The 27,615-nt window shown below is 41.6% G+C and overlaps 1 protein-coding gene and 1 long non-coding RNA gene across 2 annotated transcripts in view; one reads left to right on the forward strand and one right to left on the reverse strand.

Moving 5' to 3' along the window:
- Nucleotides 1–20,958, forward strand: part of LOC141083766 (uncharacterized) — a 79,825-nt gene extending 58,867 nt beyond the window's left edge. Inside the window, exons 2-4 of the long non-coding RNA XR_012230824.1 lie at nt 1,318–1,431; nt 19,971–20,000; nt 20,547–20,958. This is a non-coding gene — a long non-coding RNA (uncharacterized lncRNA). The remainder of the gene's footprint in view (nt 1–1,317; nt 1,432–19,970; nt 20,001–20,546) is intronic.
- Nucleotides 1–27,615, reverse strand: part of EIPR1 (EARP complex and GARP complex interacting protein 1) — a 291,898-nt gene that overhangs the window by 140,839 nt on the left and 123,444 nt on the right. The window lies entirely within an intron of this gene.

Here is a 27,615-nt window from a genome sequence, read left to right on the forward strand (position 1 = left end):
TTCAAATCAAAGCTAGGCGCCTGCACAGTGCTGTTTTGTGCTCTGCTCACAGTATGGCAGAGCAGAGTGCGCCTACGTGGTCCTGAGAGTCTACTGTGCCGGCACAATATCTTGGTTCACAATGTGAATGACACGTCCACATTTATCAAAGCAGGAGGACATGATTAGGAGCAGAGAGGAGGGACAGAAGCTGCAGTGAGGAAACCCATCGGACCCGACCACAGGGCTGTGCAGTCAGTAAGCCAAACCTCTGACTCCTCAATATCCATGACACCAACTCCGACTCCACCAATATGGGCTCTGACTCCTCAACCCTGCCCGACCACCCTTCTTTACATACAGCGTGGGGCCATATGAATCATTATTTTTTGGGTTATACATTGAGAGTTGGTAGCTGATAGGTATGTTTGTGGGATGCAGCATAGAAGCAGTTAAAGGTGGTGCCATTTGTTCATAGGCTCAATAGGTGACATGTTCCCTTAAAAGATCAGTAAATTACCAGTAAGTAGAGAAAGTTGTAAACTTAACGGTGTCGGGGAAAAACTAGGTAATATGTATGAGAAGGATTTTGAGATTCAGAAACACAGGCAATTAATTGGTATCAACTTCAAAATAAAATGAGAAGAAAAAAAATCAAATAGTTAAAAAAAAACTCACTCTAAAAAAAGATTATTCATAAAGATTGGAAGCATTGTTTTCTACATCTCACTATTGGAACAACTAGCCAGAAAAAAACCTAATAAGTTATGTGCACAGATTCCGTTTTGGTTGCATTTTTTTTTTCACATGGATTTGGTGCAGAAAATACGCAGTGTTTTACAGTACCAAATTCTGAAATTTTCTGCACATGTTGCTTAGCTTTTCTTTGTAGAAATTCTGCTGTAAATCCTGATGAATTGGCAGGAAAATGGCAGTGTAAAATACTCACCTTTTTGTCGCATATGTTTACCCACTCAGTGCGGGTGAAACCTGCTGCAAAAACTGACATGCATCAGCTTTGAATCTGCTACAAAACTGCAAGGAAAAAATAAGCACCTAGCTGTAGAGTGGAAAGGATCACTTCACATGCGGATACTGCTGAATGTCTTGATCGTCTTTGAAAACCAGGAGTCCTACAAACCATTCTAAAATGGCGCTTGTAGACCGATGCTTGCACTTCAATATGACAATGGCTTCATTTCGCTTCGGTGTATATATAACATCTTGCCAGGTCTTTCAAACAAGAACCCAATGGTACCCATTGACTACGTAGAGGTTCTAAGGTAAGGAGAGCATTTTACACAAAACCAATGAGGGTTTTTTTTGTTTTTTTTTTAGGAATTTTTGGAACAGAAACTCTCCAAATCCTCCTTCAAATCTCAAAACTCATCAAAACCATTGAATTTCTAATCAATTTTTCAGCTCCGAAAACACTACAAAAAAAGACTCAAGGTACACATTCCCAACGCGATATTCTAGCCATCAAAGGTGATGTAACAAAAATCATAGTTCTGACAGTAATGGGAACATAGTCTTAGAAATGGTAGGTGTACACAAGAATGGGGTGAACTTCATGCAATGTACATATACAACAAATTTTTTGGGGATAAAAAAAAAAACCGGGGCAAACCTGCCCAGTGTGAACTTAACCTTAGGATTAGCTACTAATATCGTACACAATAAAAGTTACGCTTTATTCACAATTTCAAGGATAGGGGTCTTTTTGCCCTTTGGGCAATTTGTTTGTGAGAATTCTTCACCCCCGTAGGGATGGTTTAACACCATTGGTAGTTTTAACAACTGTATCCACTCGGCGGCCAGTACAGGGGGTCAATCCGCCACCGAAGAAGTCATTGACTAATGTATATGACATGCGACAAATGGATGAGAGCAGCAAATAAGACTGACATATCCAATATGACATGGGGTACCAGAGGGCAGGGCTGTGGTGGATGGGTGGTAGGCTGCTCGTACTGGAGCTCCACCTGTACACTCTGGAGACAGAACATACATCCCTATTTTCCTCCTCCCAGCGTTCCGGTTGACTATCCAGGCAACCCGGGGATATATAAATTTTTTTTTACATTTAATGCACTGCAGCAGAAAAGCACTCTTGTGGAAAGACAAGAGCATCCTGGACGGCTAATTCTCTCTGACTGATTTATAATTTGCGAAAGATGATGTGACCTTTAAAACCCGCCAGGCTGTTCTCGCTGCCGCTGTTTTCTCCTGAAAATGCTGCTGATGCTGTTCACAGGATTTCCACTGAGTGCTTTCTTGCTCTAATTTATCTTCTTGCAAAGGATTTTAGTGCCTGCTGTCTCTCTCCGTCTTGCTGTGCTTAGACCGTGCACATAACCAGAACATGACTTCATCTTTCTTCTGTCCTTAACAGCATCAGTTTTACCACACTTCACAGCGAGAGCAGCACTGCTGATGTACTGCCTCATTTTACTAGGTTACTTACAGGCAGAAACACTAATGCTTTATCCCCCCACACCTTATATAGGTCAGCAGAGCTGTGGCTGATGTAACTGTGGGGGACAGGGGCTTAAAGGGTTATAAAATCAGAAATCTAAACCTGATAAAACAGCAGCAAAAAAAAAATACATCTGCTTATACTATTCACACATATGTATATAGGATTCCCTGGAAGCTGTCAAAACTGGAGATATGCGACATACAGTAATGACTATGGTGGCAGACATTTTCTTAGGTTTTCTGTCAAGTATTTCCCTTTCAGTGTAGTTAAGTGAGCCTTTGCCAAGCTTAAAGGGAATCAATCTTTATGTTTTTGCTATTTAATTTGAGGACAGCAAGAGGTAGGAGCTGAGACACTGATTTCAGCTACATATCAGTTGTTGTGCTGTGGTTTCAATACAGTAAGGCTGGTTTCACATTAGCGCTTTTGTGCGCAGCGCATCGTGCGCACCCGTGCGCATGCGCACTGCACACCTATGCTTAACATGACGTGCGCAAGGTCTTGCGCACACTGGCGTTTTTGTGCGCATGTGTTTTTTTGTCTTTCGCGCCAGGCGCGCCAGACGCAACATGTTGCATTTTTTGGTCCGCCCTGTCTTGCAGGGCTGTGGAGTCGGTAAGCCACAGTTGTGACTCCGACTCCTGGATTTTATCAGGCGCCGGCTCCGACTCCTTCATAAATGGCCAATTCATAACAACAAATTTACTGTTGCAAAATATTAAACATAGTGCTTATTCAGTTTCTCACCATCATATAAGTAATCAGACCACTTAGAGCAAAAACTACATTTATTAGAATACAATTAGAATATAGCAAATAACTTTTATAAACTTTTCTAAACTGTAAGTAAATATGCAATAAACACTTTTATGCAGTTAATAAGAAGAAATCTATAAATTTGTCCTCAGAAAAAGTATTGCCTCTGTCAGATCCTCCTTCATGGATGCCCTCAAATCTGATCTAATTATTTTGAGAGCAGAGAACAACCTCTCTACACTAACTTGTGTTGGTGGCAAAGCAGTAATCACTCGGGCAACATCTCTGACAATGTCAGGATACAGAGGAATCGCTTGTTGCACTGTTATTTTTGATGAACGGTCAAATTTCTCAATTTCTTTTAGTGCACATGAAAAATTCTGCTGAAATGTACTGGCTGTGTTCCTTGATGGGGATGACTCTTCTATGCGGGAACGCTATGCACGGTCCTTGTGATCCAAATATTTTTCGAAATTAAATTCTTCATCAGTTGATGATGAGGGTGAAGATGTGGCAGGACGACCAAATTCTTCTTGTTCCTCCTGACTGTTCTGCAACCCTTTCATCCTTACTGCTATTTCAAACAGAGTTTCTTTTCCTTTACTTAGCTGTTGATCATCTAGAAGAATCCGATGCATTGGGTCTACATAAACAGCTGCCAAAAGAATGTTATTTTGAAATAGTAGCTCCTCTCTCCGTTTCATTGATGTAGCAATGCCACTTGCAATTAACCCTCCTCTTTGGGACAGGCGAAACATCAGGTTCTTCCACTCCTTTAAGAAAATACCTGGAGTTAAGTCCTCTGCTTGTAGTTTTTTAGTCACTGTAAATGAGTGCTCTAGCAATTTTTCCAGCTCAGTCACCTGATTCCACTGACTTTCATTTAGCGTCAGTTGAGGGTTAGCCATGTCTACAAGAAAGGTTTTCAGTTCAACCAAGCGCTGAATCATTAAGTAAGTACTGCCCCATCGTGTGGCTTGATCAATAATTGCCCCTTTTCCAGCACGTCTCTTCAAAATTGAGTCAACTTTAGGGGTTCTGGCAACAGTAGCCAATTTTCTCACCTTGCCAATCAGTGCAGCAGCATGTCCTTCTTGCAGACTGTCTCTTATAGCCAGCTGTAGCGTATGCACAACACAGCGCATGTGATGAATGAAAGAACATATTGACACAGTTTCAACAAGATCATCTAAACTATCATGTTGCTGTTCATCTGAAGCAACTTCAGTTTGCTCCTCAGTTACAATACTGTGTTCCTCTATTTCAAACATTTCTGTGTCTGTGGACCCAGAATGTTCTTCTAGCTGCTGGTCACCATCATTACTCTCATTCATTAGCTTAATAGTACTTATCATATTTGAAGCATTGTCAGTTACGACAGAAAGAACTTGCTCTTTTTTAAGTTCATAGTCTTGCAGAACCTTTTCCACCAAGACCTGGAGAAACTCACTGGTGTGATGAGCTTTGGTGTCTTTTACTGCCAATGTCTTGGTAACTATTTCATTTTTGTCACAAACAAATCGGACATTGATGGCAAAATAGTTCACTCTGTGACGTGTGCAGGCATCCATTTTAAGAAACAGAAAGCATCCCTTGAGAGTTTTTTAAGTTCTTCCTTTTGTTTAAAAGCTTCTTCGATTACTAATTTTCTAATACTCTCTCTCCAGAGAAACACAAAGCTTGCGGGCCATTTCCCCATTCAGACACATAAAAGCTGGTCGTGAAAATAATGAAATAGGCACACTGTCCTTTACAACAAGCTCTATGATCTGTTTTTTAAATGTATCTACTGTCATTGTCACAGTAACTTTGTCACTGACAAAATATCTTGCAACTGATGGCTGCAAAGTTCTCTGCTCCTTTGTTTGGCTGGAAGAGCTGGGCACTGGTTCATTGGTTTGGATGCAGTCTTTCTCATCCACTGCTTTCAGTACTTCTGGATGAAAGCGCTGTAAATGTCTCTTTAGATTAGAAGCTCTGGTAGGAGCATTTTTATCTTTGCCTGAATATGCACTCATCTTGGCTTCACAGCATTTGTTTTCGTCTGGATCATTTGTCATACACTGACAGACATAATGTTTTCTATCTTGAGTGATGGTGAAATGTTCAAATACAGCTGATTTAATGTGATGCTTCTTTGACATTCTCAGGTTTTTAATTCTGCATTCACAATCCAATTGACAATTGTTTTTCCTAAAAACAATTGTACAAAATTATTGCCAGGTCGTACAACTGATATAGTGGTCAGTAATACTGTTATTATTCCTCATGTACTCACAGTTAACTGATGCAAAGTTTGTTGAAAGGATAATACTTCTTACAGTCTCCCTCTTCTGAGTAGCAGGCAGCTGTGAGATGCTTGGAAGACGCACACCTAGTATGATCTAGTCTAGAGGAGGAGCTTTACTACTAAGAATTTGCAACACATTTTCACTTTCAGTTTCATACATTGTAAGTAGGGGGGTTGGGGCAGCATGAGGTTAACCAAGTATAAGATTAGATAAGGGCAGTGGAGAACAGTGACACACAAGAAGTAAGAAATGTCTCTATCTCCAGCAGAACTGCTTATCACTGTTGTTCATAGTTTGATAGAACATATATATTTGAGTAACATTTATAAAATTCATCTGAAAGTTCAATTATGAAATATTAATACATTTTTTTTAAAAGTTGGAGTCGGAACATTTCTACCGACTCCAACCAAAACTAACTCCGACTCCACGACTCAGACTCCGACTCCACAGCCCTGCTGTCTTGTCAAAAAAACGCATGCGCACGGAATGCTCAAAAACAACACACTGAAGTCTATGGGAACGCATGCGTGCGCATGGCCTTGCGCACGCTTGCGTTTTTTTGCACATGCGTTTTTGAGGTTAACAAGTCTGGAATGTGGTCTAGACAATGGAAAAAAATGTCACACCTAAAAACGCATGTGCATAAAAAAATGCAAACGCATGCAAAAACGCATGTAAAACGCAAGCAACGCTGCGTTTTTGACGCATCAGCATACGCATGACGCTAAAAACAGCGCGTTTGTTTTGCGTTTTTCTTTGCATTTTTTATGTGCACAATGCGCTGCGCAAAAAAACGCTAATGTGAAACTAGCCTAAGTGTTTTATCAGATGGAGATTATCACTACAAGACTGCAGCTCACGTGCCTCCAGGTGCAACTCTGCAGTCAGAACAGATTAGCAGCTGACTGTCAGTATACAATGTACATAGAAAACTGCTAATCAGTGGTCTGTGGGGGTAGCATTCTGAGCTCTGCTACATCTAAAAACTGTGATTGTATCACAACTGCTGCACCCAGTAAACTAAGCCATACATCACTGGAATCAGGGTCTATATCCCTAAATTATGCTGCTCTCAGATGAGGTAGCTAAAACCTGCTGACAGATTCCCTTTAAGGGAATGTTCCCATCAAGAAATACTGATAATTAAACCCCCATTTCAATAAAGCTCTACTACACACCTATCACTTTGTAGAAATTGCAGCAAAGCTCCATCCCAGTGTATGGGGCTCTGATGCAAGTTCCCATGAATATGCTCACGTTTTAGGCTATGGTAAATGTCCCAGCAGTCAGGCAAAAAATGAATAAAGAATGGTGGCTCGGTGATTATCACTCTTGCTTTGCAGCGCTACGGTCAACGTTTGCATGTAGAGTTTATATGTTCTCACCAGTTTTCACAGGGTTTCCTCTGGCGACTTCAGCTTCCTTCCGTAATCCATATATATATATATATATATATATATATAAATTCGAAAAAGAGCTACAAAATATGTATATAACAGAGCTGAATCACTGTTTAGCAGCCGCTGCCAGGTCCTGTAGATCAGCTCTTCTTCTCTTCAATAGGAGCTGATGAGCAAGCCTAAAAAATTTTCATGTTTCTGGATTCGAACCCTTGGTTGTGTTTGGCATCTTTCCACTGAGCCACCACAGATACATTTTTTTCTTTGGGTGCTTTAGCGTCATCATCTTTGTTTCTGTTTTGGGTAACAGGTGTTTATCATGTACTCTGTCTGTCCTATCACCTTTTGGGTGAAGCTTAAAATACCTTATCCTACTGGTGTTTCCTGCTGGTGATAGACTGTGTTGGAATCAGTTAGTTGTAGTTTGTGTTGGTTGTGGTTGCTTTGTGTGCGATTCCTTTATTCCTTAGGGAACAGCTTCATTATATACTCTAGAAGCTGCTAAGGACATTCGGGGTAAGCTCCTGTTGAGTGGTGGAGCAATTTTGTTAACTCCGGCTCAGGCAGGGATAGACCAAGGCCAGAGAAGGGCTTTTCCTAGTCTGAACAGGGATCTATCAGGTTCAGGTATTTGTCTCCCTGGTTTGTACGTTACCCGTGTGATTGTGCCTTGGCAATCATAACAAAACACCTATTATGAAAAGGGATATCTACTTTACTTTTATTTTAGAAAATGTTACCCTTCCATAACATCTGCATACACAAAACACGAGCAGAAGTCTGGAAAGTCACACATTCACTCTTCGGTCACCTTGTATCAGTGTCTGGCCAAAAGTGCACATTATTTTGCAGTAGTTGCTCCACTCGCACGGCTCCTATCAGGAGACCTGCAATTTGCTCGGTTCCCAGCTGTTACTTCCTCAGACGACACTTTAAAAACATCACCGTTCTATCTGCTCCTCAGGACTGAATGAAAAGCATACTGATTGGATCAGTCACATGAATTCCTCTGCCATACATATTCCTTCAGTCATTAACCTTGCTGAAAATTACTAGCAAGACTACCATCCTGGAGCAGCCAGAGCTATAAACAGAAAGCCAGCAGAGAATACAGAGAGGACAGGATGCAGTGCAGTCTGGATCCCGATTCCCACCAGACGCATCATCTCTATGACCTTTCACCAAAAATGTCATTCAAACCGAAGGTACACATTAACCTGTATTGCATATTTGCAAAATGCTAAAGCTTTAATTACCGTACTTCTTTCTTGCAGCCTTACAATGATTGTACTGCATAGCAACAACCTGACATCCTATCTGGGTGACCATCATTTGACTACAGATTACTGCAGGCACTTATTCAAATCTTCACAGATGCATATTGTTGGATAGTGCTTGTAAAAGCAAGCATTTTTGCAATTTACAGTTTATTAAAATTTCAAGCCATTTTTGAGATATTAACACTTTTTTATATACCGTATATATACAGTGTATATATATATATATTTACAGCTAGTTGCCGAGGAGACCGACCACCGCTGTTGATGGCTAGCTTGTAAGCACTGCGCAAAAGCTGCCCGGGATTAGGAGGCAACAATGCGCTCTAGTGATCCTGGCCAATGACAAAACTGTTATGAATGGGTCACCGAGGAGGAAAACAAGACCAAGCTAAGCCACAGAAAACCAGAGAGGTTGGTAACTAAGCGGATTTCAGAACCCTGATCCTATCCACACAACTAGCAGTAGCCGTGGAGCATACCTATGATGATTCTAGACGCCTCGACACAGCCGGAGAACTAAATAAGCCTAAAGCAAGAAAGGGGAAAATCTAAACTGCCCCAGAGCAGACCCCAAAGGAATAGATAGCCCCCAAACATATATTGTCAGTGAGACAAGGTGAAAACACAAACACAGGTAGGAAAATAGGCTGAGCAAACGATGGGGCCCAAACTAACTAGCAAGGACAGGAAAGGAAAGACACTGTCTGCAATCACGCAAAAAACCCTGCAAAAATGTCCAACACTTCTGATAGCAAAAATTCTGAAGTCACTAGACTTCTCCCACTATATCAGCACTCTGACATATTCTGAAAGCAGCGCAAATAGAGGTCAATCTAATAAGGGACAAAAAACAAACTGGCACAAGCAGTAACAGAAGGATGGAAATTCAGCGCAGCCCCAGCCGGGGCTGGCTGACCACACAAAACTGAATAGATGAAACCAAATCAAATGTGAACAATAGCAAAGAACACTTAGCTTGAGCATGCTGTGACTGAACTGGAAACTAAGACGTCAGGAGGCAGGAAAAATCACCAGCAGGGATAGAGGGTGTCGGCTGTCTTAAATTCAGTCAGAGACTCCAGATGTCCAATCGTCGTCCTTATTATCAGGTGGCAGGCCTATGTCAATTAGATCAGCTCCATTACCTCCTGTAACCACTAGAGGGAGCCCGGAAAGAGAACTCACGACTCCGCTGTCAATACAACCACCTCCACTACCTTCACTAGCAACCAGAGGCAGGCCAGAAAGTGAATTCACAACACAAAACGTTACAAGGTCAGCAGAAAAGAGTTTGTAAGCACTGAGTTTGTTCTGCTGTCTAGCAGTGGTGGTCGCTCTCCAAGGAAACGAGCTGTAAACAAAAGTGTAAGAAAATGTAAACAAACCGTGAATTGCAAAATTGTCTGTATTTAAAAGTACTACACAAGAATATTTATGAAAATGGAAATAACCCCTTAAAAATCTCTTCCTGCTACACAGAATAACAAAAGGATGACAAATTACGCTAAAAGCAAATGCATCCAGTTTTTTTTTCAATTTTAATAATCAATTAAATCCAGAAAGTGTTATCACTTCACAAAAAAATAAAGGGAACACTTAAACACCACAATGTAACGTCAATTCCATCACACTTCTGTGAAATTAACCTGCCCAGTTATGAAGCAACAACGATTGTGAATCAATTTCTCCTGCTGTTGCACAAATGGAACAGACAACAGTGGAAATTAGAAGAAAGACAACCTATAAAGGAGTTGTTCTGCAAAGGGGTGACCACAGACCAATTCTCTGTTCGCATCCTTTTTGGCTGTTGTTTTAGTCACTTTTGCATTTTGTCATTTCTGTCACCCCTAGAGGTACAGTACAGTAGCATGAGGCAGTGTCTACAACCCACAGAAGTTGCTCAGGTAGTGCAGCTCATTTAGGATGGCACATCAGTGCAAGCTGTGGCAAGAAGGGTAGCTGTCAGCAGTGTCAAGAGCATGGAGCAGATGAAGACAGGCCAGTACACCAGGAGACAGAGGAGGCCATAGGAGGGCAACAACCCAGCATCAATATCGCTACCTCCTCCCTTGCTCAAGGTGGAACAGGGGGAACAGTGCCGGAGCCCTGCAAAATGACCTCTCCAGCAGGCCACTAGCATCCATGTGTCAGCTCAGACTGTCAGAAACAGACTCCATGAGGGTGGTATGAGGGACAGACGTCCACAAGTGGGTGTTGTGCTTACAGCCCATGCAGGGTGATTGGCAATTGCCAGAGAACACCAAGATAGGCAGATTCAACATCAGTGCCTTGTGCCCTTCTTGGATGAAAGCAGGTTCACACTGAGCACATGTGACAGGTGACAGACTTAACAGAGTCTGAAGACGACGTGGAGAACATTCTGCTGACTGAAACATCCTCCAGCATGACCGGTTTGGCAGTGGGTCAGTAATGGTGTGGAGAGGCATTTCTTTGGAAGGCTTCACAGATCTCCATATGCTGGTCAGAGGTACCCTGACTGCCATTAGATACCGGGATGAGATCCTTACACCCATTGTGAAACCATATGCAGGTGCAGTGTGCTCTGGGTTCCTTCTGATGCATTACAATGCCAGACCTCATGTGGCTGAAGTGTGTCAGCAGTTACTGCATGATGAAGGCATTGATGCTATGGACTTGCCTGCCCATTCCCCAGACCTGAATCTAATCGAGCACATCTGGGACATCATGTCTCGTTCCATCCACCAACGCCATGTTGCTTTAAACCAGGTCTGGAAGGAGATCCCAAAGAGAACAGCCGCCGCCTCATCAGGACCATGCCCAGGTATTATAGGGAGGTCATAGAGGCACATGGAGGCCACACACACTACTGAGCATCATTTCCTTGTCTTGAGACATTTTCACTGAAGTTGGATAAGCCTGTAATTTGATTTTCCACTTTGATTTTGAGTATCATTAATTTTGATTTACATTGATCATTTTTATATTTTATTGTTCTCAACTCTCCATGTTCCACTATGTAATGAGTAAAGATGTGCAAATGGAATTTTTCATTCATGGATATCTAGGATGTTGTATTTTAGTGTTCCCTTTATTTTTTGAGCAGTGTACATTATTTTTAAATAAGCTATTTTTTCTTATTGTAGACTTTATTCTATTTTCTGTACATGATTATGGGACTATCATCTCGTCTGAGTTGCTGAGCTCTCAAAAATATGTGGGAACCACACAGACTATAGAAACCTGTTTTCTGTGGGAGAGATTTCCAGACATTCTCTATGCAGAAGTAATTATGAAGGAAGGGGAGGAGGTAAGCTGTGAGTATCACCTACTGCGAATGGAGGATTCTATATTATGTAGATTAACATAGCCGTTATCTATCATTATCCTGCCTGTGATGATCATGAGATGCTGGAAAGTAATGCGGAACAGAAAGTGTCAGCCTATGATGAATGAGAATTGGAAGATTTAGTGATAATCTTTAAATATAGTGAGAGTCATTGAAATTTTTAATTTTTTTTAAGGAAGGAAATTCTAAAAAAGTATGTAACATAAAATTGTAATTAAAATGATATACCATTTTTTGACGACACATTGCCCTTGATCAACTCTGAAAAAAAATACTGCCGCAAATAAACGATCTTTTGTTCGTTTGTTTTTTTAACAAAGACAGAAAACAGAAGAATCTTCTGACCATGGGGTCTCAATATAAATTGGGATCAAGCCTAAGTCTCTATCATATGACCAAAGCAAGTCAACGCACATATCAACGGAGAGGTGCAGCAAAGGCGCAAGGCCAAGTACCTCTACATGAGTCTTGAGAACACCACATGCCCCATTTCCGTCTGTCAACCTAGTCATAAAGGAAATGTCATATTTCTTTTGTGGACTCTATTTTAGAAAGAAACCTATAGGGGTCAACTAGCTGCTTTTTTCACAGTTAGTCTCGACTAGGTGGTAACACTGTTTTGGAGAGCTAGTCTTGTGTATAGCCTCTTTAAAGGGAATCTGTCAGCACGTTTTTGATACGTAATCTGAGGACAGTATGAGATGGAGTTTAAAACACAGAATTCATGATGTGTCACATGCCAGGTTCTGTGCTGTTGTTTATCAATAGGACATTATCATTGCAGTGACTAGCAGGTGCACGGCCAACTCCACCTCCTTCTTTGATAAGCAGCTCACTGTGTATGGACATTGTACACAGAGAGCCTGGTGTGGGCGAGGGAAGCTTTCTCAGCTCTGCTGCCTTGCTAAATCTAAAAACTCTGACTGTGTCAGAACAGCTGCACTCTGTAAACTAAGTGATACATCGTTGGATTCTGGGTCTCTTTCTCTACATCATGCAACCCTCAGATGAAATAGCAAAAACCTGCTGACAGATTCCCTGTAAGGTAGATTTAAACATTTTATAACGGATACAAGTGACATCAGCCTGACTTCTATTGGTTTGCATCTGGTCGAGTCAGCCCGTAGTAATTTCTGTAAGATGTATAATTTCCATGAAAATGTTTTTTAATCCCATTGTAGTGTATGTGATGCCCAAAATGTTGGTCTTTCACATATCTACTGAAAGTGTCATTCTCCACTTCTCGGCATTATACAAAGCGCTTATAAAAATGCAATAGAAAACGTCGACAAGGAAGATGCCGTGTGATTCGGCTCGTCACATTGGTAAAGTGGAAGATCCTAATGATGCTCCTCAAGTAAAGGACTAACACTTTGGACTCCATATACACTATAATGGGACTAAAAGTTAAAATTTTACTGATCTGGATCAAAGGGACCACCACTGATCCAGGGATGGGTCTACCAATAGCCCTGTTTGATTGGAATGGAGGTCAAGTATGTGCACTACCACTCAAGTAACTGTCTGCGGGACCTGAGTAAAGCACTCGACTATCTCTAGCAGTCCTATAGACAATGAATAGAGCAATGGTGTGCATGATGACCTCCGCTCCATTTAGTTAGGGCTGGAATTCCAGAGGATTAGTAAATTATCGCTCATGGTATAGATCAATAATAACTTACATCCCCTTTAAATATACTTTCAACACAGAATTAAAGTAATGTACACATGTGCACAGATTATTTCATTTTTCATCTGCTTAGAAAATGCAAATTGAAGTAACTTTTCATTAGTCAGTACACACTTCCCACTACCGTGTCACTGTAGAGTCTGTGCCACTCTTTACGTAGCTGACTGTGCTGCTGCTTCTGACATACAGTGCCTTGCGAAAGTATTCGGCCACCTGGAACTTTTTCAACCTTTTCCTACATATCATGCTTCAAACATAAAGATACCAAATGTAAATTTTTGGTGAAGAATCAACAACAAGTGGGACACAATTGTGAAGTTGAACGAAATTTATTGGTTATTTTGAATCTCCACAAAAATTTAAAATAACCAATAAATTTCGTTCAACTTCGCAAGTGGGGCGTGCAATATTATTCGGCCCCTTTAATACTTTGTTGCGCCACCTTTTGCTGCGATTACAGCTGCAAGTCGCTTGGGGTATGTCTATCAGTTTTTTACATCGAGAGACTGAAATTCTCGCCCATTCTTCCTTGGCAAACAGCTCGAGCTCAGTGAGGTTTGATGGAGATCGTTTGTGAACAGCAGTTTTCAGCTCTTTCGACAGATTCTCGATTGGATTCAGGTCTGGACTTTGACTTGGCCATTCTAACACCTGGATACGTTTAGTTGTGAACCATTCCAGTGTAGATTTTGCTTTATGTTTGGGATCATTGTCTTGTTGGAAGACAAATTTCCGTCCCAGTCTCAGGTCTTTTGCAGATTCCAACAGGTTTTCTTCAAGATTGGTCCTGTATTTGGCTCCATCCATCTTCCCATCAATTTTAACCATCTTTCCCTGTCCCTGCTGAAGAAAAGCAGGCCCAAACCATGATGCTGCCACCAACATGTTTGACAGTGGGGATGGTGTGTTCAGGGTGATGAGCTGTGTTGCCTTTACGCCAAACACATCGTTTGGCATTGTTGCCAAAAAGTTTGATTTTGGTTTCATCTGACCAGAGCACCTTCTTCCACGTTTGGTGTGTCTCCCAGGTGGCTTGTTGCAAACTTTAAACACTTTTTATGGATATCTTTGAGAAATGGCTTTCTTCTTGCCACTCTTCCATAAAGGCCAGATTTGTGCAGTGTACGACTGATTGTTGTCCTATGGACAGACTGTCCCACCTCAGCTGTAGATCTCTGCAGTTCATCCAGAGTGATCATGGGCCTCTTGGCTGCATCTCTGATCAGTCTTCTCCTTGTTTGAGATGAAAGCTTAGCGGGACGGCCGGGTCTTGGTAGATTTGCAGTGGTATGATACTCCTTCCATTTCAATATGACCTCTTGCATAGTGCTCCTTGGGATGTTTAAAGTTTTGGAAATCATTTTGTATCCAAATCCGGCTTTAAACTTCTCCAAACCAGTATCACGGAGCTGCCTGTTGTGTTCCTTGGTCTTCATGATGCTCTCTGTGCTTCAAACAGAACCCTGAGACTATCACAGAGCAGGTGCATATATACGGAGACTTGATTACACACAGGTGGATTATATTTATCATCATTAGTCATTTAGGACAACATTGGATCATTCAGAGATCCACAATGAACTTCTGCTGGAGTGAGTTTGCTGCACTGAAAGTAAAGGGGCTGAATAATATTGCACGCCCCACTTTTCAGTTTTTGAATTTCCACAAAAATTTAAAATAACCAATAAATTTCAATCAACTTCACAATTATGTCCCACTTGTTGTTGATTCTTCACCAAAAATTTACATTTGGTATCTTTATGTTCGAATCATGATATGTGGGAAAAGGTTGAAAAGTTCCAGGGGGCCGAATACTTTCGCAAGGCACTGTATATTAGGGCTGACATCTTCTGCTCTCTGTTCATCCCCGTCTACCCACAAAGTGTTACGCTATGTTCTCACGACCATGTGCACATTTTGCACTCACAAAAGGCAGATACATTCTACTTTTTTTTTGTTCAAGTCTCTGTGGGCTAGCATAAGAAGAAAGAAATACTAGCCCAAACAGGATACGCACAAGATATTTCCAAGATTGGTCACACAGGTGTTATGAATGAATGGCCCCACTAACTTGGGTCCGTGTGGTTGTTGCTTACATGGATTAGATGCCTAAAAAGTCTAAAACCCCATTACAAACTTTTATTCCCCTCTCGCATTACAGGCTCAGTTTTACTTAGAGCAGAGGACTATCAAGGAGACAACTTATATATAATATATGAATATGAATGAGGCTCAACAAGCTAAACATTTAAATGAGGTCAATGAGACTGAAAGTGCATTATCGCCTCTTTACGGTATATTTTATGGCTGGTTTAATTTTAAGAACACCTCATCTCTGAACCAGGTGCAAGTCATTACAAAGGTTCCTGTATAGCTCCTGGCAATTAAAGATGGCTGTACACTATGCTTTATGTTCACACATTACAGTGGTGTACAAAGGGCTAGAAAGTTACATCTCCATAAACCGGTGAGCATAATCGTCATGGTTGTTTTTGCACCTGTTCTAAAATGGATAACATGATTTACCAGTAAACTCTGTAAAAGTCTACCACCACTTTATACAGATACACTTTGTTAATCTATCCACAAAATATCACTCAAATTCCACTTTTTAGATTCTCTGATGCTTCCCCCCTACCTATAAAGGGGAAGCCTGGTGAAAACAAGCTATTATCTGTCCACAGAATAGGTGATCATTTATTGATAGATGGGGGTGTCGTACTGTTGGGGCCAGCACCAAGGAACATTTATCTCCAATATAACTGTGGACCAGTGCACATGCTCAACCACTTTTCCATTCATTCCCTATGGATCATGCTGGGATGATACATTTGGAATCCAGATTTTAACTTTCCTCCACCTCTTAGTTCACTTACTTTTACATCAAAAGATTGGCAGGTGGTAAGCCAAGTTAACTTTCCGGCCAAGCCAAGCCCCCCACAATGAAGCCAAACCCTTTGCATTTGACAATCTGCATTAAACATGTTAAAAGCAAAAAAAAAAAAAAAAAAAAAAAAAAAGGTGTTTAACCAGATGCAACAATTTGTACCAAAATATGGTGAATTTTTATGGACACAGTCACAATAGATGATCGGCCCCATTGTCTGTATACTGTACTATATGGTTCTATCAAAAGAAGAAATCCAGTCAAAATGATCTGATATATCACAGATACCCAAATCATTGGCATTTTCACAAAACCTGTTGCCAAATTTTCAGTAACAGATTTGTATCTTATAGAACACTTTCGCTCTTGGAATCATCGGTGGTCCACGAAACTCCGAAACTTCTTACAAGTGTCTCTATGACACATCAAGACATTATTTTTCCATTCCAAGACAACCCAATTAAAGGGGAAATCAGGTCAAAAATAAACTAAAGGAAATTTTATTATAAACAAATTCCTATATACTTGTAATTAGGAAATCAAAACCAGTTGTCTAGGGAGGCAATCATTGTAAAAATAAAAAGGTAAAAAGGACACAGGCTTGTTAAAATGACAGAAACCTGTGCTGGAATGTCAGCATTGCAGTAGGGTGCTCCTAACTATGTTCATGTGTAGGAAGATGCATACCCAGTTGATATTCTGATCCAATACTGGAAGTCACAGGGGTGCTGAGGTCAGAAGAGGCTGCCTACATCGCTGAGTACCACGTCTTTCTCATCTAATAATGGAGATACAAGGAGTACTGAAGAATAAGAGGCTGCTCACACTGCTGTCCACCATGTCTATCTGATATAATACTGGAGATACCAAGAGTGCTGAGGTCACATGAAGCCACTCAGTGCTGTCCACCCTGTTAATGTGATCAAACACTGAACATACAAGGAATGTGGATGTAAGAAGAGGCTGCTTACACTTCTGTCGACCCTGTTGTTTTTAATCTAATACTGGCGATACTACTGTATGAGTACTGACATAATAAGAGGCTACTTGTGCCTGCTGTCCACTATGTTTATCTGATATAATGATGTAGATACCATCATGGTGGTGAGGTAAGAATAGGATGCTCACGCTATTGATCACCACGTATTTTAGATATAATACTGGAGATACCAGGGGTGCGGAGATCAGAAAAAGCCACTCACACTGCTGTCCACCCCATTTATTTTATCTACCATGAATGTGGATGTAAGAAGAGACTGCTCCAACTACTGGAGATACAAGAAATCCAGAGGTAAGAGAAGAGGTTGCTTACACTGCTGTCCACTCTGTCTTTCTCATCTAATACTGGAGATACTAGGAGTAATGAGAAAATAAGAGCTACTTGCACTGCTGTCCACTATATCTATCTGATTCAACAATGGAGATGCCATACGTGGTGAAGTAAGATGAAGCTTCTCACACTGCTATCCACCCTGTATTTCTGAGTGACAGTGTCACGATCCATTTTTGGATCTGTGTCAGATCTAGGATTCTCTTATATAAACTTTTTTCCTTTCAGACCATCGGGGGTTAACATCAGTTTTTCCCCCCGGTGGCCGCTTGTGTAATTACATGGCTGGTCGATTTGCTGATGTAGGTGGTGACCACTCCCACCTTCCTTTAAAAGGTCACCTGATGCTTCACATAACTGTTGGTGATACACTTCCTCTTTGGAGACCAACCAAGCAGGAGTCAGGAGCTGGCTGAGTGCAGTGGTGCTTCAGCTGAATGCTGTGATCTGGTGCCTAACTCTGCTGTGCAGTGCATTTTAGCAGACAAAGCTAAGTGTTGTTTGTCTTACCTCATTTGTATATCTTCACTTGGTGTTATATTAGTGCAGTGGTGGGACCAGTGTCCACACTTACCAATTCCCTATTGAGGGATAGGTGCAGGGCAAGTTAGGGCTAAGGTTTCCAGCTCGGCGACGGTTTGAGAGAAGCCATACAGGGACATCAGGATAGACCAGGGCACAGCCTCAGGAGAGACTGCAGGAGGTTTCCCTGTTCCCTATCGCAGGGACATCCGTTGTAATTGTGTCCCCGGTGTTCCCTTGTTTGTTTGTCGTTTAGTGTCCGACCGCTTGCTGGGTCGTGTCACACAGGGCCAGTCACTTCGTGACAGACAGTATAAGCTATAGGTGTGAAGAACATTGGCAAAATAATTTCATGACAATCATTTGTATCCTATTTGGCCCGAGATTATAAAAATTTCTTTTCTTTGTCTAGCAGGGACTCAGTAGGAAGTCCAATATTCTCAAAGCCTCAAGAAGAAAGCTGTCATCTAGCTCAGCAGGGGAGGATGTCAAGCCTCCAAATGCTGTCAGTGATAGAACTCATACCTTGAGCCATCTTCGAGCAGGACAAAGGCTTGCTTATCAAGTCATGCTGAAGCAGCAAAGAACATTCTAGAATCATAATTCCATAAGGAGTTATGGAAATACTATACACCCGAGACGTACATTGTGCATATTTCCGAAATCTCCAGAACATGACGAACACCTTCCACGGACTCAATCCATTCTAGCACCACAAAGCCGAGAGACACATAGACTGGCTAGTAGGAACCAGAGAGCAAAAATGTGTGTAGTTTCAAAGCGCAGCAGGGGCCTGGCCGGATCCGATGACACCAAAACCGCGTCCCTGAGTCCAAGTTATGACTCATCTTAGGTTTTGGAGTTTTTAGCTGCTAGAGGCAAAAAGGAGGGTATCTGGGTTCAGCCCAGATGGTAAGAGGGGAGTGACCCAAAGGGGATAAAAGCTTCTGTAAGGCCATGTGGTTTCTCTCTCAGTTATGCATGCGTTCTACTTCAAAAGGGGGGTCATGTCGAGTAACGTGCTGTGAAAAACTAAGGAGCCAGCTGGCAGTACATGTCCCCTGTGGTTGAGTGCACACAAGGTTGAACTTCAACCCGGTAATTGACATGATCCATCTGCTTATATTGTTTGTCCTACCGTTATTATATTTGCATATCTGATCATTGTATATGTATAACCATCGTGTATATAGTGTATTTTCTAGTGCGCACTTATGGCTATTAAATATGTAATTTAACCTTGGGCAGCTATTTTATATCGATCTACAAATCTACATGTCCGTTTCTCAGATTAACTTTCCATGCTACCGGGGCTGGTTTCTGGCTCAGTGTAATCCCGTTAGGCTACTTTCACATTAGCGTCGTGCGACGACCGTCGCCCTGCGTCGGGGCGACGTACCGCCGCACGCTGTGAAAGGCGTGCACAACGGGGGCAGCGGATGCAGTTTTTCATCGCATCCGCTGCCCCATTGTAATGTCTGGGGAGGAGGGGGCGGAGTTTCGGCCGCGCATGCGCGGTAGAAAATGGCGGAGACGACGCACAAAAAAATTTACATGTAACATTTTTGTGTGTGTTGCGGCCGCCAAAACATGACGCATCCGTCACACTAATGTAAGTCAATGGAGAAAAAACGCATCCTGCAGGCAACTTTGCAGGATGCGTTTTTTCCCCAAAACGACGCATTGCGACGTGCGTTGCACGACGCTAATGTGAAAGTAGCCTTAATGGACTGGGCTTAAACCTAACGAGGAACTGGTGGCAGTCCTATCAGGCTGGCAGCGCTCTGGGGTTGGCGAGGTATGGGTTCATCATATAGGTAACTACAGGTCACAGTAGCAGAACTTTCTACTGCACATGCTCACACGCACCTGTCCCAACATTCTAGGACAGGAAGGTGTCAGTGTAACAAGGTAGCGGCCAATTTCATTCTAGATTAAATGATGGTGATTTGCTAATTAAAAGTATTTAACTAATTATTTATAATCACATTCTCTTTAGTTATTTTTTTTCTATTCCCAGAGAACCCGTTAAACAAGATTATGTCCATACAGGTAATTACAGTATAACTTCCTTATAGAAAGGTAAGCGTCTTTTAGTAATGCAGAATAACAGCACATATAGTGTGAAATTCCAGCTCAAGATTGTTTGGGACACATTTTCTACGTATTTTAGTTCTAGGCCTATTAACATGCAGAATTGAGAAGGTGTCTCAACAACAGAATTTAACACTGTTAGCTTTACACCTAATTAGTGAAGAACAGTTTGCTTTTTAGGACATTTACGATAAAATCTGAAAGACAGACGACACTCGTACACGTGTATTTATGAACAGCGTAGATGATTTCATCCGGGGTCCCTGCAGGTGGGCCGCTCCATAAAGATCAACCCGATGGAAAGAAACATGACTAGCTAAAGAAAATCTGTCTTGAATTTCTATTTTTTTTTTCTTCTTAGCAGTATTTGCCATCTGCTGAAGTCCATACCATTTTCACCTCTCCACGTTCACTTCGTATCCAGATGCTTAAATTATCACCTTTTATTTTGCAGCCTTCATTTTCATCAAGTAAATCCTCTCGATATTTTTTCCTTGCTTACAGATAACCCAAGAAATAAGCCCCGGTCTATTTCTTTTAATGTGTCCTGAGCAAAATCCTTGTGCGGTCGATGCATGTAACATCAACGGCTGGCTATTAAGAAGTAATTTATCATGGGACCAATCAGTGCAAGACCAACGTTCTTGAATTATAAAGGCTTATGTAGCCTTCAATTACCATGACAGTGGGGAGAACATCTTTTAATAAAAGAGTTACATCCAATCTATTCATTAATTCTAAACTCAAGCAACCACAAATGTTGAGGTATCAGCACGTGTATGGATTTTTTCTCCACATTTATCTTCGTAAGTAAGAAAAATTAGGACAAAAAAATATGATATCCTGACTCACATGTTTTAGGTCAGCAAAATTAACCAGATATCTTTGTTAACCTTCATCTTCGTCAACCACTTTTCGACAGCAGCAGTGCAATCCCTAAAGGTACTGTCACACTTAGCGATGTACCAGCGATCCCGACCAGCGATATGACGCGGTCAGGATCGCTGGTACATCGCTAAGTGGTCGCTAGTGAGCTGCCACATAGGCAGATCTCACCAGCGACATCGCTGTGGTCGGGGGTCGCTACTTACCTGTCACACCAGGCGATCCTGCGTCCTCCCGCCCGGCTCCACACGTCACTCGTCTTCACAGCAGGAAGCGCCACAGGAAGCTGACGACGAGAAACAGTCCTGAACGTTCTCGCGCGATCAGCGATAACCAGCGGGGGAGCCGGTCATAGGTAAGTATCACACACAGCGTGTGTCATGGTAGAGGACTGTTTTCTCTGTAACTGGGGCTACTAGGGATGTACTAGTTACAGTGGAAAACTGCAAAATAAAATTATTCAAAATTATCCAGGGATTGTTTATGACATGTTGGGGGATATACCGTATATAAAGTCATAAAACTATAGCCCAAAGAAAAAACACAAAAGGAAAAAAACTGGTCTGGCAGTGTGCAGACTTTATATCCACTGTTAGCACTGTAACCTTGGGTAGCATGGTGGCTCACTGGTTAGCACTGTTACTTTGCAACGATGGGGACCTGGGTTTAAATCTCACCAAAAACAACATCTGCAAGGAGTTTGAAACACAGAAAAACACAGTAAAACAAACGTATAAAAATACTCTGCTGTAAAAAAGTAACAGTAAACAATTTAAATTAATTGTTTAAAGCAATTGCTAGTAAAAAAATTAACAAAACAGGGTATTTGGTTCATTCGTTTTTTGCAAAAAATGTATGCCAAGCCGCGCTACCAAACATCAAGGCAACCCCATCAGAGAAGTCCCTAACTCTTGTATTTAAAAACCTGGTCAAGTATAGTCCCTATATGAGCAGGATTCAGACAGGTAATGTCCGATGTGGACACGCTGTAGAAGACGGCTTTTATGTGCATGGCCCAAAAAGGAGGGGTGGAGACCTCCCTAATCTTGTAAAAACAAGGAAACAATTAAATACAAACACATGGGCCATGCACACAGTGAACAAGGAGTTTGTACGTCCTCCCCTTCTTTGCGTAAGTTTCCTCCAGGTTCTCCAGTTTCCTCTCACACTCCAAAGACATACAGATAGGGGAATTTAAATTGCAAGCCCCAATGGGGACAGTGGTGCCGATGTATGTAAAGTGCTGCAGAGCATAATGGCGCTATATAAGTAAAACAAATAAATAATGTATTATTAATTGGAGTCACTAGTCTCTTACGCTTTTTTGTGCTAATGCCTGGTTGAATGGATACTCGAACTGAATACGCCAAATGGCCCCCCATGTGCTAAGCCCACCAGAGCATCCACTACGGATGTCCTTTGCTTCTGATGGACAGTGTGATTCGTCATTTTGCTGAGAACTTGAACTGCGGTTTCCCTGGCAATAGCAGCTGATAAAGCGTAGGAGGTGGAATTGGCCCCCGGTAGTGGGACCCCTCCTGAGATAAGCTTGGCTTTGGGGGACCCTTTATTTCAAAAGGGGTTATATCTACAATGTGACAATACTTGGCAGCATAAAACGGCAGGAGACGGAAAGGAGACACAATGGATTTATCTTGCTTGACTATTTTGAAATCAAAGGAGCAGAAAACCATTTCTTTGACTTTTTCTTTAACTTAAAATCAGCAGAAAACCTGTTTTTTTTCCACCCACTTCCTTCCACCTGATGATTTAAATGGCAGCGTCTGAACAATGCTGTTCAAGGAGAATCAGAGACTTCGGCTATTAGTAACGGTGCCATCAAGTCTGATGGCAGAAATTCACTAAATTGTGACAATCTTGTGCTGAATGGCATTGAAGCGGGATAGCAAATAGGGATCTGAGGGAAGTAACCCGCACGGAAGGTTAATCAGCCTCGGATACCTTTTCCTACAGCTTCACGACTACATAGCCTCAATGTGCTCATATATTTATCAAAAGGAATTACTAAAGAAATGCTACAAATTTATATGTGGAAGGAAAGAGAATTTAGCAGAATGTTACTTTACCATAAGAATGGCATTAGAATAACAGCATAACCCAACATTCACACTGCATTTCACAATACAAAGATACATACGGCAACCTCCTACAAACATATCTATCCCCCAAAAAATAAGCAGTCAGTTATTCAAGGGTTCATCTTACAAGGACGATCCCTACAAGACAATTCTGCCAGTAAGCCATTAGTTATTTTCTCCTGGAGCGTCCATCACGTGGTAATATATGACCCAGATGCAAAATAAGGAAGGGTAAACCATGTGCAAAAGAAGCCCTCCTCCCATCAAAGTTTTTATCCTCCTAATATATTGCAATCACATTATATACCAATGTGTACTTACAATTGCTCATTTTGCCTTTCTATATTCAGCTAATTCTTCTCTTTGCTTTGTGCAGAAACAGGAAGTCTCTTTTTCCTGCATTTATCATTCCCCTCCTCAACTCCTGATCCAGCTGCTCCCTCCTCTCCTCCTGCCATGGTTGTTTTTGCAGTTACTCGTACAGGGAAAATTGACCTCCTTTTTCTACATACAGCATAGCATTTTTAATCATGTGATGTCAGACCTAATGAAAAAGAGAAGAATTATCTGGGTAGAAAGGCAAAATGAGCAATTGTAAGTACACAGTGCCATATAATATGATGACTGCAATATAGTAAGAGGATAAAAATTGTGATGGGAGGAGTTCATCTTTAACCTTGTGAGAACCGGGGCCCTTTTTTGCAAGAGGAGCTGTAATTTTGAATTACACCAGTCACTTTACTATTTATGGTTCCGAAATATAAAAAAAAAAAAAACACAAGGAAAAAAAATTCCAAGTGAGGTGAATGAAGACAAAAATTAAAAATTAAATTCCACCAATGCTTTTTGGAGATTTAGGTTTGCGGAGTTCAGTGAAATTGCAGGGCAACAAGATTATTCAGGTCAATACAATTACTTTGATTCTAAACGTGTAGTTTTTTTTTCTATTTTATTGGCTTAAAAAATTCAGAACTTAGAAAAATATAAAAAGTTTTGGATCTCAAAAAATGGCGACATACAGTAAAGGAAATAATTATTTGATCCCTTGCCGATTTTGTAAGTTTGCCCACTGACAAAGACATGGACAGTCTATAATTTTAAGGGTAGGTTAATTTTATCATTGAGAGATAAAACATCAAAAATAAAATCCAGAAAATCACATTGTATAAATTATAGAAATGTATTTGCATTTTGCAGTGAGAAATAAGTATTTGATCCCTTTGGCAAACAAGACTTAATACTTGGTGGCAAAACCCTTGTTGGCAAGCACGGCAGTCAGACGTTTTTTGTAGTTGGTGATGAGGTTTGTGCACATGTCAGGAGGAACTTTGGTCCACTCCTCTTTGCAGATCATCTCTAAATCATTAAGATTTTGAGGCTGTTTCTTGGCAACTCTGAGCTTCAACTCACTCAATAAATTTGCTATAGGATTAAGGTCTAGAAACTGGCTAGGCCACTCCATGACCTTAATGTGCTTCTTTTTGAGCCACTACTTTGTTGCCTTGGCTGTATGTTTTGGGTCATTGCCCTGATGAAAGACCCACAGACAACCCTTTTTTAATGTCCTTGCAGAGTGAAAGAGGTTGTCAATCAGGATTTTACGGTACATGGCTCCATCCATTCTCACACTGATGCAGTCCTGTGCCCTTAGCAGAGAAACTCCCCCAAAACATATTGTTTCCACCTCCATGCTTGACAGTGGGGACGTTGTTCTTTGGGTCATAGGCAACATTTCTCTTTCTCCAAACAAGGCGATTTGAGTTAATGCCAAAGACATCAATTTTTGTCTCATCTGACCACAGCATCTTCTCCCAATCACTCACAGAATCATCCAAGTGTTCATTGGCAAACTTCAGATGAGCCTGCACATGTGCCTTTTTATGCAGGGGGACTTTGCGGGCACTGCGGGATTTTAAGCCTTTACGGCGTAATGTGTCACCAATGATTTTCTTGGTGACTGTGGTCCCAGCTGCATTGAGATCATTAACAAGTTCCCCGTGTATAGTTTTCGGCTGATGTCTCACCTTCCTCATGATCAAGGATACACCTCGAGGTGAAATATCGCATGGTGCCCCAGATAAATGTCTATTGACAGTCATTTTATGTTTCTTCCATTTTCTGACTATTGCACCAACAGTTGTCTCTTTCCCACCCAGCGTCTTACTTATGGTTTTGTAGCCCATTCCAGCTTTGTGCAGGTGTATGATCTTGTCCCTGACATCCTTATAAAGCTCTTTGGTCTTGCCCATATTGTAGAGGTAAAAATCTGACCAGTATCGTAGCTACCAGGGGGGAAGAGGAGGTGGTCACCCCGGGCCCTGCGCTCTGAGGGGACCCACCCACAGCACGCTGATACAGTGTTAGATTCTCCCTTCTCTGCTGCAGAATGTATCTCCCTTCTCTGCCACCCGGCAGCTACAGAGCCCCTGAGCAGACGTGAGGGCCCGGTGCCAGCAGTGGCCCCCCCGCCCGTCATCGGAAGGATCAACTGTATCGGCTGGATGCTGATACAGCTGACCGTATTGATGAGAGGAGCATTACGCTCCCTCTCCCATCATCCCCCCTCAGCTTCTGATGTCGCCATCGCCGACACTGACAGGGGGTCACGATGACCTCACTACTCGGCACCTGCAGTCTGGAGATGTGCGGGAGCTCAGAGCAGCGAAGGAACGAGAAAAGGTGAGTATTAGATTTATTTTTTTATAGGGCTGCATTGTACTATAGACGCTGCCTGTGGGTGTGCATTATACTATAGAGGCTAACTGTGGGGGTGCATTATACTATAGAGGCTGCCTGTGAGGCTGTATTATATTGAGAGATGCATAATGCTATAGAGACTGCCTGTGGGGGTGCATTATACTATAGAGGCTGCCTGTGAGGCTGCATTATGTTACGAGCTGCATTATACTATTTAATGTCTGCCTGTGGGGGTACATTATGCTATAGAGTCTGCCTGTGGGGGTGCATTATACTATAGAGGCTGCCAGTGAGGCTGCATTATGTTAAGAGCTGCATTATACTATTTAATGTCTGCCTGTGGGGGTACATTATGCTATAGAGTCTGCCTGTGGGGGTGCATTATACTATAGAGGCTGCCTGTGAGGCTGCATTATGTTACGAGCTGCATTATACTATTTAATGTCTGCCTGTGGGGGTACATTATGCTATAGAGTCTGCCTGTGGGGGTGCATTATACTATAGAGGCTGTCTGTGAGGCTGCATTATGTTAAGAGCTGCATTATACTATTTAATGTCTGCCTGTGGGGATACATTATACTATAGAGGCTGCCTGTGAGGCTGCATTATAAGGGCTGCATTATACTATACAGTAGAGTCTGCCTATGGGTAGGGTGCCTTATACTATATATAGTCTGTCTATGGGGAGTGCATTATACTATACAGAGTTTGCCTATGGGGATTGTATTATATTGTGGACTATATAGAGGATTGTCTGGTGAATTATACTATATGGAGCTTATCTATGGGGCCATCATACATTGTGTAGATTACAGTGTTGGAGCTACCAAACAGTTTGGGGGATACTAAGGGGTCAGTATATATATATATATATATATATATATATATATATATATATACACACATACAGTCATGGCCAAAAGTATTAACACCCCTGCAATTCTGTCAGATAATACTCAGTTTCTTCCTGAAAATTATTGCAAACACAAATTCTTTGGTATTATTATCTTCATTTAATTTGTCTTAAATGAAAAAACACAAAGAGAATTGTCCTAAAGCCAAATTGGATATAATTCCACACCAAACATAACAAAGAGGGTGGACAAAAGTATTGGCACTGTTCGAAAAATCATGTGATGCTTCTCTAATTTGTGTAATTAACAGCACCTATAACTTACCTGTGGCACCTAACAGGTGTTGGTAATAACTAAATCACACTTGCAGCCAGTTGACATGGATTAAAGTTGACTCAACCTCTGTCCTGTGTCCTTGTGTGTACCACATTGAGCATGGAGAAAAGAAAGAAGACCAAAGAACTGTCTGAGGACTTGAGAAACCAAATTGTGAGGAAGCATGAGCAATCTCAAGTCTACAAGTCCATCTCCAAAGACCTGAATGTTCCTGTGTCTACCATGCGCCATGTCATCAAGAAGTTTAAAGCCCATGGCACTGTGGCTAACCTCCCTAGATGTGGCCGGAAAAGAAAAATTGACAAGAGATTTCAACGCAAGATTGTGCGGATGTTGGATAAAGAACCTCCACTTACATCCAAACAAGTTCAAGCTGCCCTGCAGTCCGAGGGTACAACGGTGTCAACCCGTACTATCCGTCGACATCTGAATGAAAAGGGACTGTATGGTAGGAGACCCAGGAAGACTCCACTTCTTACCCCGAGACATAAAAAAGCCAGGCTGTAGTTTGCCAAAACTTACCTGAAAAAGCCTAAAACATTTTGGAAGAATGTTCTTTGGTCAGATGAGACAAAAGTAGAGCTTTTAGGGCAAAAGCATCAACATAGAGTTTACAGGAGAAAAAAGAGGCATTCAAAGAAAAGTACATGGTCCCTACAGTCAAACATGGCGGAGGTTCCCTGATGTTTTGGGGTTGCTTTG

The sequence above is a fragment of the Dendrobates tinctorius genome, unplaced genomic scaffold (assembly GCF_039654945.1).
Source record: "Dendrobates tinctorius isolate UK_male_01 unplaced genomic scaffold, ASM3965494v1 ptg000021l, whole genome shotgun sequence".
Lineage (NCBI taxonomy): Eukaryota > Metazoa > Chordata > Amphibia > Anura > Dendrobatidae > Dendrobates > Dendrobates tinctorius.